The 12,532-nt window shown below is 39.5% G+C and overlaps 1 protein-coding gene across 10 annotated transcripts in view; it reads right to left on the reverse strand.

Moving 5' to 3' along the window:
- SATL1 (spermidine/spermine N1-acetyl transferase like 1) overlaps positions 1 to 12,532 on the reverse strand; it is a 123,468-nt gene that overhangs the window by 100,388 nt on the left and 10,548 nt on the right. For 7 of the 10 annotated variants that reach the window (XM_070256707.1, XM_070256711.1, XM_070256710.1 and 4 more), the window contains one exon: positions 8,776 to 8,897. The gene's annotated coding sequence lies outside the window, so the exon portion shown is untranslated. The remainder of the gene's footprint in view (positions 1 to 8,775; positions 8,898 to 12,532) is intronic. The other 3 variants (XM_070256717.1, XM_070256713.1, XM_070256714.1) reach the window with 1 other exon arrangement.

Consider the following 12,532-nt stretch of genomic DNA (forward strand, 5'->3'; position numbering starts at 1 on the left):
ATTGGTTAGTTTCTAAGGTACAAAGATGAATCTAAGGTAGTCCCTGGAGCTCAGACTGGTAGAAGAGACTGAGACAAAAATCACTTACTACTATCCAATGTGATCATTACAATGATAGAAATGTATACAAGAAAGTAGGAAATCAAAGAACAATTAACCAAGCATGGGAGAAATGTGATGATAATGGTGGAGAAATAAGGCCACAAAAAATGGTGATGCCTAAGCTGTCATAAAGCTAAGTAGGAGTTAGCTTTATGAAAGGAGGTTTGGAGAGAGTTTTTGCAAGAGAGAGAAAGAAAAAGAAAACAGAAGTGAAAAACAACATGGAGTATGCAGGGAACTTCAAGTACTGCTGGAGTGTAAAAGTGAGGAAGAGAACAGAAGAGGTAAGGCTGAGGAGTTAGCCAAAGACTAGGTCACGGAGGGTCTCATATGCCTTGTTAAGTAGTTTAGACTAAATCTTATTGGTTATGTGCATCCATGGAAGGTTTTTAAATAGTCATAATCAGATTTTATGATTTAGACTGATCACTCTGATCACTGTGTGGAGGATGGATTTGAAGGAGATAAGATGAGAGGCAGGGCGACTATTAAGAAGGCAAAGATGATGAGTACTATGACTGGAGAAGTGAGAAAAAAAAACTGAGAGGAAAAACAGATAGAAGCATCTTCTTGGAAGTAAATTGACAAGACCTGGAGGCTCATGAGATGTCACAGATGGAAGGAAGAAGTTATTATGTCTGAAAGGATGTTGGCACTATTCATGGAGGTAAGTTTACCTCCTGTTAACAGGTCAACAGGTCAGTGAGCAGGCTGGGTGGGAGTAAGAGAAGGAAAGAGCTGGACATGTAGGGGCAGATTAATGCCACTGTAAACCCATAACTTCCAGACTCAACTGGGCCATTAATATCACCCAGCCATCGGACCACGAGATAGGTCACTCTCCAACTCCCCACAGTGATTAGTTTACACCTTTCCTGGAGCTTTGACTCATTCCCTACTCTTACAATCCCGTTCTCAGGAGATGACCTCACCTTGTAATTTAAAGAGTAAATGGAACCCATCAGATGAGAACTCCCAAACCTACAAATGGTCACGCATTCACTCTCTTATTTCAAGCTGTCTCACATCCCATCTAAGGGCAACCTGTTCTCTGAATCCCATCCTCGCCTGCCTTTACCTGGACCTCGCTGCATCAATTATCTTCCTTTTCTCCTGGGTATCTTCAATTTCTCTCTCTACTGGCTCCATCTCATAAGCTGAAAAATACACTAAACTTTAAGAAAGACAGAGAACCCCTCTGTGGAAGCCATGAGAATGTATGTCACAACATCTAACAAAGGGCCCAAGCTACTCTGCTCCCAAAATCTATCCCTGCATTTGCCTGGAGACTATGCTTCCCCCAGGCTGCTCCTAGCTTATGCCAGAGAGAAGGAGGGATACTAATGTTGGTCCATTTCTGAGAGTTACGGGACCCCTCTGATAGCTTTGGCTTGAGGACTCCCTAATGGCTTTGCTGAACTCCCCTTAGATGGCACAGCAGTCTTGGACACTTCCTCCCAACTTTCCTTTCCTCTCTCCTCCACTCAGTCAGACTCTCAGTCTTTTCCAGATTCCTCCCCATTTTCTCTCAACAGGTATTTCCTCCAACAAAACATCCTTGCACAGTCTAATCCCACCCTGATGTTTGCTTCTGGGAGGGCCTAGTTATTTAACACACCCCCTTAACACCAATTTCCCCTTCAACTTTACTGTTCTTTCCTTCACAGTCAAGCTTCTGGAACGAATTGTCTTTACTCTCTGCCTTCATTTCCTTCTCTTTGCCTCATCCCTCAATTCACACCAATTTAGCTTCAATACCTACTACCACATCCAAATTACTCTTACTGAGGTCACCCATCGCCTCTTGGTCACAAAATCTAATATATGATTTTTAATCTTTATTTTACCAGTCACCAGAATTCATCACCAATGATCCTCTTTGAAACATTCTCTTTGGTTTGTGAGGCTATGCTCTCCTTGTGTTATACTTAACTCTTTGCTCAGCATCTTTTGCTGGCTTCTCCCTCTACTCAACTCACTAACCATTGGAGTTAGGCCCTTTTTTCTTTTAACCCTGTTCATTCTCCATAAGCAATTTAATTTGACCTCATTATTTTAATTATCATCTGCAATAACTCTCAATTCTATATCTAAACATCTTCCTGACCTTCCTATGTGGCCATCTGCCTATTGGACATCTCCACTTGGGTATCTCAAAAGCATGGAAAACTCACTATTTCTGAAAGTGAGGTCATCTATCTAGCGGCTTGTGTTAGTTTTTTATGGCTACTGTAACAAATTACTGGAAACTTAGTTGGCTTATAACACAAATTTATTCTCTTAGATTTCTGTGGGTCAGAATTCTGACATGACTCTCACCAGGCTGAAATCAAGATATGGGCATGGCTGCATTTCCCCTGCTCTAGGAGAGAATCCATTTCCTTGCCTTTTCTAGCTTCCAGAGGCTAGCCATATCTGTTGGCTCATGGCCCTATTAAAGGCAGCAATGGTGGGTTGAATCCTCATACAGCATCACTCCAAACTCCTCTTTTGCCTCCCTCTTCCACTTTTAAGAATTACATAGGGCCTACCTACATAAACTCAGGATAATTTCCCTATCTTGAAGTCAGCTAATTAGCAACCTTAATTCCATCTTCAATCTTAATTCCCCTTATCATTTAAGCTAACATTCACAGGTTCCAGGGATCATGGCATGGACATCTTTGAAGGAGGGGCATTATTCTGACTATTGCATTGTTCAAGTCAGAAACTTGAGAGTCACCATTTACTGTTTAATCTCTTTAGCACCCTGTGTCTTTTAAGATTACATTTGTATGCAAGTAAGAGGAAACCTGGATTCAGTACCTTCAACGCATATGTTTATTTATCTCACATAATATGAAGTCCTGAAGTAGGCAGTCTAGTGCTGGTGCAGAAACTCAAAAATAGCATCTTTCTAGTCCACTCTTCTCAGCAAATGGCTTTCATCCTCAGCATGTCACAACCATCCATAGTTACAAAGTGGCTGCTTCACCTACAGCTTCACATCCAAGTTCAGGAGGAAAGGGTAATGGCAAATGAGTAAAGGAATGAGACAGAGCACTTGTCAGCTATCTGTCTCTTTTAGAAAACTTTCCTGGATGTCCTACTCAGCAATTTCCCCTTATATCTCATTGGCCAGAACTGGTCATATGGCCAGTCCTAATTGCAAGGTATTCTAAATTTATAAATGAGTAAGTTGCTCTGATCACAATGCAGGTTTTGTTAGCAAGAGGGAAGGACAGAATGGATATTGGAATGGTATCCAGAAGTGTATGCCACTTGCCCCAAATATAATGCTAACCCATGTAGTACTTTTTTTCTCTTACAGAAAGGTAGACGGGGATGAGTAGATGGGAGACTGACTTAACTGTTTCTCCAGCTAGGCTGTTGTCTCAAGAAAATGTTAAATTGCCGCTTAGTACTCCACAGTAAAGGTGTTGCCATTCTTGTCAATAGCTAGAGAAAATGGGGTTAATATGATTGTTCCAAAGTTGGAGGAGGAAGAATCTAGCATAGTAATTCTGGCTGCTACTCTACTCTCTCCATTGGATAAGCGGTAAGATCTGATTAGGCCTCCTTTGTAGAGGAGGTAGAAGCATGTAGCTACTCTCTAAAACTTTGAAGAGTGAACCAAATGGACCACCCTTATTCCTTAATTACTCAATCTCTCTGTTTCTTTTTGTCTCTTTGTCTCCACTACTCTCTTGCTCTACTCAGTCTTTCAGCACCCCTTTCCCTTTCAGCCCCTTTCCTCACTGGCCAACTTTCTGGGTCAGTCTCTCCTGGAAAGAGACCTACAGAAATGATCAAGTCCTAAGACCCCTTTCGGGTTTTTCAAATTCCATGGCCTCCAGTGTTGAATGTAACATCTGTTCTGATTCCATAGATGGAGTGGGAATGAAGAAAATGTAGAAGTCTTCTAGTCTAGGCTACAATGAAGCTACTTCTTATTTAGAGTATCTAAAATCAAACACATTTCTCCACCCGAACTAACATTATGGTAAGAGAGCAACTGTCCCTTCCTAGATTTAAGATACATCACAAAGTGTCCTACACTAACTTGTCAACTATTGGTCCTGTTCTTCAGTCATCTCTTCTCAATCCCTGGCGGAGAGGGAAGCGAGGAGGAAGAAAAAGAGAAGAAGTAGCTGACGAGTGTCAGTTCACTTGCAATGTATCTGGCCTCCAATCCCTATCCCTTCTGCTTCCTAAGTATATCTCAAATATATTCCCCTTTCCACCTTTATCTAAGCACTCTGCTGCAAACCTAGTCTAAGACACCACCACCTTTCCCCTGGACTATTGCAACAGATTTCTAATTGGGCTCCCAATAACTACTTGCTTCCAACCAATCCTTTTGCCACAGTACAGCCAGGGTAATATTTTAAAATGCAAATCTAATATTATTACTTCTTTCCTTAAAACCCTTCGATAGCTTCCAATTACTCTAGAATTAAGCTTCAAATCCTTACCATACTGTATAAGGTCCTCCAAGATTCCAAGACCTAGGATCTCTGTCTCTCTGTCTCTCTCTCTATATATATATTTACATCTATACCTATATCTATCAAGTGTGTGCTAGCGTGTAAGATTTATGGTACACGTACCAAGATGTAAGTGCAAAATGCTTTACATGCATTATCTTACACAGTCCTCACAAAGTGCCTATGACATAGGTAATATTATTTTTCCCATTTTACAAATAAGGAAATTGAGGCTTCAAGTAGTTTAGTAACTTGCCTGAGGCTACACAATTAGTACTAGAGCCAGGATTCAAACACAACTAGCCTGACTCCAAAGTTTGTTACTACTGCAGTATACTCTTTCCAGTTTCTTCACACACCGCTATCCATCTTTCTCTCTGCTCTAGTCATACTGGATTTTCAGCTTCTCTTTTAGGGCCTTCATATGTGTAGCGCCCATTACATGGATAACCTAATCAAAAATAAGTCCGTGACATTCAGACATTTCTTCTGTGGAAGATGTGGCCATCCTGGAAAAAAGCCTCTAAGTTATGCTGGACCTGAAAGAGTTCCTGAGAGGTTGAAAGTTTTGTATGAAATGCCACAGCGTCCAGGATAGGAACAAGATTCAGGTTGATGAAAGCTTCCTTTACTCATCCTGAGAGTCATGTAGGACCAGACCCTGGGTGGTAGGATTTCTGTAGATGTTTAATACAACGAAAGAGCAAGCTCTAGCTGGCTCCTGCAGATATAAGCAGGAATATACATTGGATGTTGAGTATTGGTCCCCTCATGATGAGGATGGCATAAGAACATAGTCTGGGTAGTTAGAGATTTTGTCTGTATAAACTGAAGACATCAGAAGCTTCTACTGTAAGTGCTAGAGTCACAGCAGGAAAAGACCCAGGATAGTCAAAGGCATAGTGTATTTACAGGAGATAATATAGCACAGTGGTTAACGAGCTAGATAACTCTGTAATCAGCTTGCTGCATTAAAATCCCAGCTTTTCCACTTACTAGCTGTGGGACGTTGGGCAAATGACTTATCCTTTATGCTCTTGGCACTCCAAGGAATAAACATCACGTTTGAATGTACAGTATATGCTTAACTACACCTTCCTTAGCTGACCTTTCCAAATTTTGCACACAAATACAGTATTTACTCTTTTCAATCCTGTCTGTTTCTCTGGTGTATGCCACCTGGATTGTCTGATTTAACTACCTAATTATGAAATTACAGTCAGGTCTGTTTTGTTGACTCCTACAACTACCTCATAGTGACAAAGGCAATTTGTTTTTTAATTGCTTCCTTTTTTTCCAAAGACGATTTTGGTTTGTCTTTCTGACCCTGTCAAGCAACAATCATAAGTCCTTATATTCTTTACTCCTCATGACTAAAAGAGAGACAAAAAAATAGCACAGGTAACAGTTTAAGACAGTAAGTACCCCCATGAATAGGTTCTCAACCAGGAGAGAATTTTTTACTGAACTCTCAAGGAATAAAAGATTCCACTTACGTAACTTTTTTAACTAGAAATTTCTAGCTAAGATTATTTTTAAGTTTATGCACAATAGCTCTTGTTTTAGTTATCCTTGAAACAGCTACAACTTTATAGTCTTGGTTACAAAGTTGTTCATGCTGTTTTCTGAAGGACTATTCATCCCTTCTGGGATTTTTAACTGTTTCAGAGGAATTTTCTATTTTTCCTCTACTGTTAAGCTTTTATCTTGATAGATGTTTTGAGTACACTGTATATTTAGTTATGATTAGTCTAGGTAGTACATGTTCAAGTTTTGTGCCTTCACATCATCTGGTTGAGATACTGTGACAGTAAAAATATTCTATCTTAGGAATTATGCCATGTCCTTGATCACAAAGTTTGTTTTATGACAATTGTAATCTGGAGACTTGGTAGGATTAGGTGAGTGCCTGGCTGGGAGTTTTATTAGACTGGAAGAGGGATAACATTTTGAGTAAGGCAGAAAAGAGAATTTCAGGGAAGTCAGCTAAGACCAAGAGATGCAGGTAGACGTGATAGGGCCAGAGAGAAAAGAGAGGTCAAGTTTTCAGTTTCTTTCTCTATAAAATGAAGAGGTTAGACTACATGACCTCTCAGCTCCCTTCCAGTCATTATGTCGCATCATCCAAATCCTGGAGGATGAGCCATGATAAGGAGAATAGGTCCAGAAAGTGGGTCAGATCTAGGAGGACAATGACCAGAGATCAGAAACCCAGGCTTGCTGACTGGGGAACAAAAATCCTAGACCAAAGAATCAGGCCACAAAAAGTTGCTATCTAATTATGGGATCTAAGTGATAGGCACAGGGATCAGCAACAAAAGAGACACTTGATACTGAGCCAAACACCTTTTTAGGCAGGAACTTCCTACATGCCTCCTGCCCAGGGTCACTCAAAATAGTTTTCAACATAGGTGCAGGCTTGAATCTGTAGACACAAAAGTAGAAGTGACTGTCCGAAGAAAGGGGCTAGAAGAACAGGGGGAAAGATTGATCTAGATAATAGCCATCATAGTAATTATCTCTGTCATAGATTGGAGATGAGTTCAAAAGGAAAATTCCTACCTAAAGCTTATCTCCTGAGTGACTTATGCAAAGCCTGAAAAATTACTAGATCTTACTTCTAGAAAGAAAACACTTTTCTTTCTTTTAGCAATGACTTTCTATTGAGATATATTACAAGACGTTTTACATTTTCATGTTCTTAAAATGCATCCAATTTTGTAGTGGGCCATTATGCATGAATTTGAAAAGTCTGGAGCTTTCAACATTCGTAAAGAAATCAGAACATGTTTTGTCTTTTCAAAAAGTTCTTGAAACTCTGTAGTCCTGATACACTTTCCAGGCTTTCCCTTCTGTGTTGTCAGAAAAAGGACCAGTTATTATCCCCAAATAAGAGACAAAAATTTCTGTGTTAGTTAGAAGCCTGAAATTCACAGAATTGTTTTCCTTTTAAGAAAGCTGAGAGTTGGCAATGGCATGCTCACTTTTCAAATACAGGACTGGTGAATATATTAAGATTTCTGATGGGAACCCCAAATTTTAACTGTATAGTATCTGCTTAGGTAGATCCATTTAAAATCACCTATAACAGGGGCCGGCCCAGTGGCGCAGCAGTTAAGCTCACACATTCTGCTTTGGCGGCCCGGTGTTCACAGGTTCAGATCCAGGGTGTGGACCTACGCACCGCTTGTCAAGCCATGCTGTGGTAGGCATCCCACAAATTAAGGAAGATGGGCATGGATGTTAGCTCAGGGCCAGTCTTCTTCAGCAAAAAGAGGAGGATTGGCAGCAGATGTTAGCTCAGGGCTAATCTTCCTCAAAACAAACAAAAAAAGACCTATAACACACGTATATTACCTGTTTTTGAATCACATAATTAAACTGAAGTATTCTACTATATATTAAATTACTTTATTGCCCAGGGCTCCTTGAAGCAACAGTACTTATCACTAGTGAACTCATTACTGATATTGTGGAACTCCCTTGGTAGCTGTAGTAGGCTAGCATTTCAATGCCCAGAGCCTTATCTTAACAGATATAACCAGATCTGTCACTACATTAACATTCTGATATTTTCTCTGTAAACACTGCAAAATCATGTATTCAGATCCAGAGGAAAAGAATATATTCTTAAGTATAGGAATGAAGAAGGCATTATACACTTTTATGCCTCTGGATGTAGAGGATGAATGCAGGCACAAATCATAGTAGGGAGTATACTGCCTACTGCTTTCAGATTACAAAATGAAAATGAAGTGTTCTTTATGGAAACGATAACACTGGGAGAGAGAGAGAGAGAAAGATTGTTTACTAATTTCAGTGCTTTTCTTGCCTTCCTTTGTAGCTCCACTTCTGGCTATTGGTTAAAAGCTAATAAATTCTTACTATGTGCCACACAGTGCTAAATGTTTTTATGTTGTGTTGCCATTTCAAAGATGAGGAAACTCAAACATGGCGAAGTGAAGTCACTTCTCTAAGGTCATAGTCCTAAGTAGCTGAGGAAGGTCTTGAATTCAGATCTGACTCTAATGTCAGTGCTCTCAACTACTGTGTTAGTTTCCTGTGGCTGCCATAACAAATTACCACAAATTGAGTGACTTCAAACAATAGATATTCTCTCACAGATCTGGAATACAAAACCATGAATTCAAGGTGTCGGCACAGTCACTTTCCCTGCAGAGGTTCTAGGGGAGAATCCATTCCTTACCTCTTCCAGCTTCTGATGGCTTTGGGATTCCCTGGCTTGTGGCCATATCACTCCAATCTCTGCCTCCATCTTCACATCATCTTCTCCTTTGTGTGTGTCTCTGTCTCCTCTTCTGTGTCTACCTTAACAGACAAGCAAGATCCTTAAGCTAATGACATCTTTTGCCATATAAGCAATGTTCACAGGTTCCAAGGATTGGCTCATGGACATACCTCGTTGAGGCCCACCATTCAGCACACTACAACTACTATGATACACTTTCTCCTATTCAGTTTCTTTTGTTCTCAGAGATTGACATTTTAGCAGGCATTGTTAATTTCATAACCAATATCCCCTTCACCTTTGCTAAGAGAATCCCAATTTTGTTTTTGACATCTAAGGTTGTCCCTGTTTTTCCAGCCTCCTTTGCAGCTAGTTCCAGCCAATGAGATTGAAGGGGGAGTATGATGGGGAGAGGGTTCTGGGAAAGTTTTTGCCTTCCTGATAAGAGGAGACAGACTTCCCTGGTCCTTACACTATATCAAGAACTCCACTCCTGAATATTTATCCAAGAGAAAGGAAAACTTATGTTCACACAAAAACCTGTAGATTAATAGAAGTTTTATTTATAGTAGCCAAAATTGGGGGTAAAAAGCCAACATCCTTCAACTGGTAAATGAATAAACTGTGATACATCTATATGATGTAATACAATGATAAAAAGGAATCAGTTACTGATACATGCAACAACCTGGATGGATCCCAAAGAATTATGCTGAGTGAAAAAGCCAATCCCATACCGTATGGTTCCATTTTCATAACAGTTTTTGAAATGACTACATTTTAGAAATAGAGGGCAGATTAGTGGTTGTCAGGGGTGGGGTTGAGGAGATGGGAGAGTTTACCGTGATTATAAAAGAGCAACAAGAGGGATTCTTGTGGTGATGGAATTGTTCTGTATCTTTAGTGTGGTGGTGGATAACAGAACCTACACATATAATATTGCATAGAACTAAATTCACACACACGCACACACACAAATACAAATAAAAGTGGGTAAATACAAATAAGATTGGTGCATTGTATTAATGTCAATTAATACAATTAATTGCTATATTGGTTGCTATATTGTACTACAGTTTTGCAAGATGCTACCATTGGGGAAACTGGGTGAAGGGTGCCTGAGATATTTCTGTATTATGCTTTACAACTACATGTGAATCTACACTATCCCAACAAAAGTTTCAATAAAAACTTCAGTGTTATTGTATATTTATAGAGGGCTAAAGGATACAATAGGAGGAAGTACCTAAACCTGCCTTGGATGTTGAGAAGGGGAAAGACTTTGTATTGAAAGATATATCTAACCTGAGTCTTGAAGAATGAGTAGGAACACTTTGGTTAGATGGAGAACAGATATAGAGGATATTCCAGGAAGAGAGACTAGCAGACAAAGAGATCTGAGAGAGCATGCTGGATTGAGGGAACTGCAAGTAATTCAAGTATAGCTGAAACATAAAGAGCATATGCAGGAGATATCTCTTTTCTTGAAATGTTCAACTTTAGCAGTAGTCAAAAAGGATCCCTGGCATTCAACACTATGATACACAAGAATCAAAAGGGAACCCCAGAGCTTTCTGTTCTCCAGGAATTTAGGAAGGAGCCACACCTTCTAACCTGATCTCTACCTTTTCATTACATGAATGAAGAATCAGCCTCATATCTCTCTGTGATCCTTGCAGGATCCTCATCTCTCTCCCTCTCACAGTCAACACTCACAGCTTCACAACCATTACTTGCTCTGAGATCATCAGGATCAGCTCATTACACCTTTTATCTCTGTTTACTTCAATCACCTAAAGAAGTCCAGAAATTCCAAATCCTGAGACTCTAATCTGCATACAACTCTGCACATTCTCCTTTTGACCCTTTTCCCCACTCATCACAACCTCCTAAGTCTCTTCTACAGTGTCTACTGGAACTTACAGTTCATCACCAGAAAAATTCTCTATATACTCAACCTCTTTTCTGAACATTCCTTTTACCTTCTTGATCTAGGAATGCTAGCTCTCATGAAGACAATGCTTCCCAGAAAGTCCTATCAAGTAGCAACTGTTTTCTTTCCTGTATCTTTCAAATCCTAGAGGTGGGTTAGATGTCCTACTTACACCTTATTGTCACTTCAAGACCATACACTCACTCTCTTCCCTAAACACTCCCCAGCTTAGAATTTCAAGTCATTCATTTATTCATTCATTCACATATTCATTCATATAATAATCATTTATTGAGAAGCCTACTATATGATAGGTATTATTCTAAGAGCTGGGGATACAATGGAAAAAAATACATTCAAAATCCCTGCCTACATGGAGCTTATATACTACCCCTCCTTATTGGAGTTATACCAGTCATTTCTTGAGAAGATTAGCTTCTGGCCCACTAACTGTCATAACACTTAATGATTTCAATATCTAGATTAATGAAGTTTCTAATTCCTTGGCCTCTCATTTCCTTGATCTTTTCTCTTCCAGGGATCTTGTCCCTCACTTCACTTCAGCCATTTACTCCCCTAGTCTTTCCCTAGCCCTAGTCATTATCCTCTCCATAATCTCAATTTTTAAACATTCCACTATCTGATCAACACCTCCTATCTCGGCAGCACACTCCTTTTTAGCACCTTGACTTTTTAAATTCTTCAGTCTTCACAGGATATGCACTCCTTTGACCCTATCAGCTTTTCACTGTTCCTCATCATTCTCATGCCTTCACTTCCCCCTTTACCTAATTCAAATTCCATGGCTCATGATTATAATCAGTTCTGGGCACATACCATCAACATTCTTGCCCTTTCCTTGCTTGTACTCATCTGCCAAAACTCAATCCTGGTTAAATCAACTTCTTTACCTACTTTTACCTGCATTCATGCAGCTGAAAGTTGCATGAGAAAAGCACACAATCACACTTACTAGTCTCCAGATTCTTGACCATGAACCTTGCCTGTGCTCTTACTACTACCTAGCAATCATACTAAATTTCCTTAGTCCAATCATGTTCCCACTCTCCTACATGTCGATTTCATATCTTCTCCTTTTCAAATCTCCAACATCGCCTATCTCTCCTCACTTTAGCTGATGACCTTCCTGCCTATTTTACTCTGAGAAAATTGAAGCAATCAAAATAAAACTTCCAACTGTACAGTAGTGTAACCTTATCAGGAATGAGGGGAAGTTTCTCATTTTAGAAGTATTCCAGTTAATTCCAGAAACTCTTAATGAATTCATAGGTCTAAGCAAAAGTCATCAATTGCTGCTAACATCTTAACAAGAGAGGCAACTGGACATTATGTGCCTCCTGATGGAAGTATGCAATACCATTTACGAAGTATTCTTGCAAAATCCCAAATCTCACTAAACTTCTAGAAGAGAAATTACAGAGAACGAAGAACATGTTAAAAGTGACCATGAGGATGCAAGCAGAAAAATCTAGGCTGTGGGAGATTCTATAGGACAAAATACTCAGTTTTTTTCAACAAATAAATAAGGGAAAATAGTTGGAAAGAGAATCTATAGATTAAAAGTGACTGAATACACACATCGACCAATTGCAATGCATAGACCTTATTTGGATCCTGTTTCAAACAAACATTGCTAAGAGACAATTGGAGAATTTTGAACACTGGAAATTTGATGATATTAAGGAAGTAATCTTTTAGGTGTGGTAATGTGGTTATATTTTTTAAAGAGCTACCTTTTAGAGACATATAACGAAGTATGTA

The sequence above is a fragment of the Equus caballus genome, chromosome X (genome assembly GCF_041296265.1).
Source record: "Equus caballus isolate H_3958 breed thoroughbred chromosome X, TB-T2T, whole genome shotgun sequence".
Classification (NCBI taxonomy): Eukaryota; Metazoa; Chordata; class Mammalia; order Perissodactyla; family Equidae; genus Equus; species Equus caballus.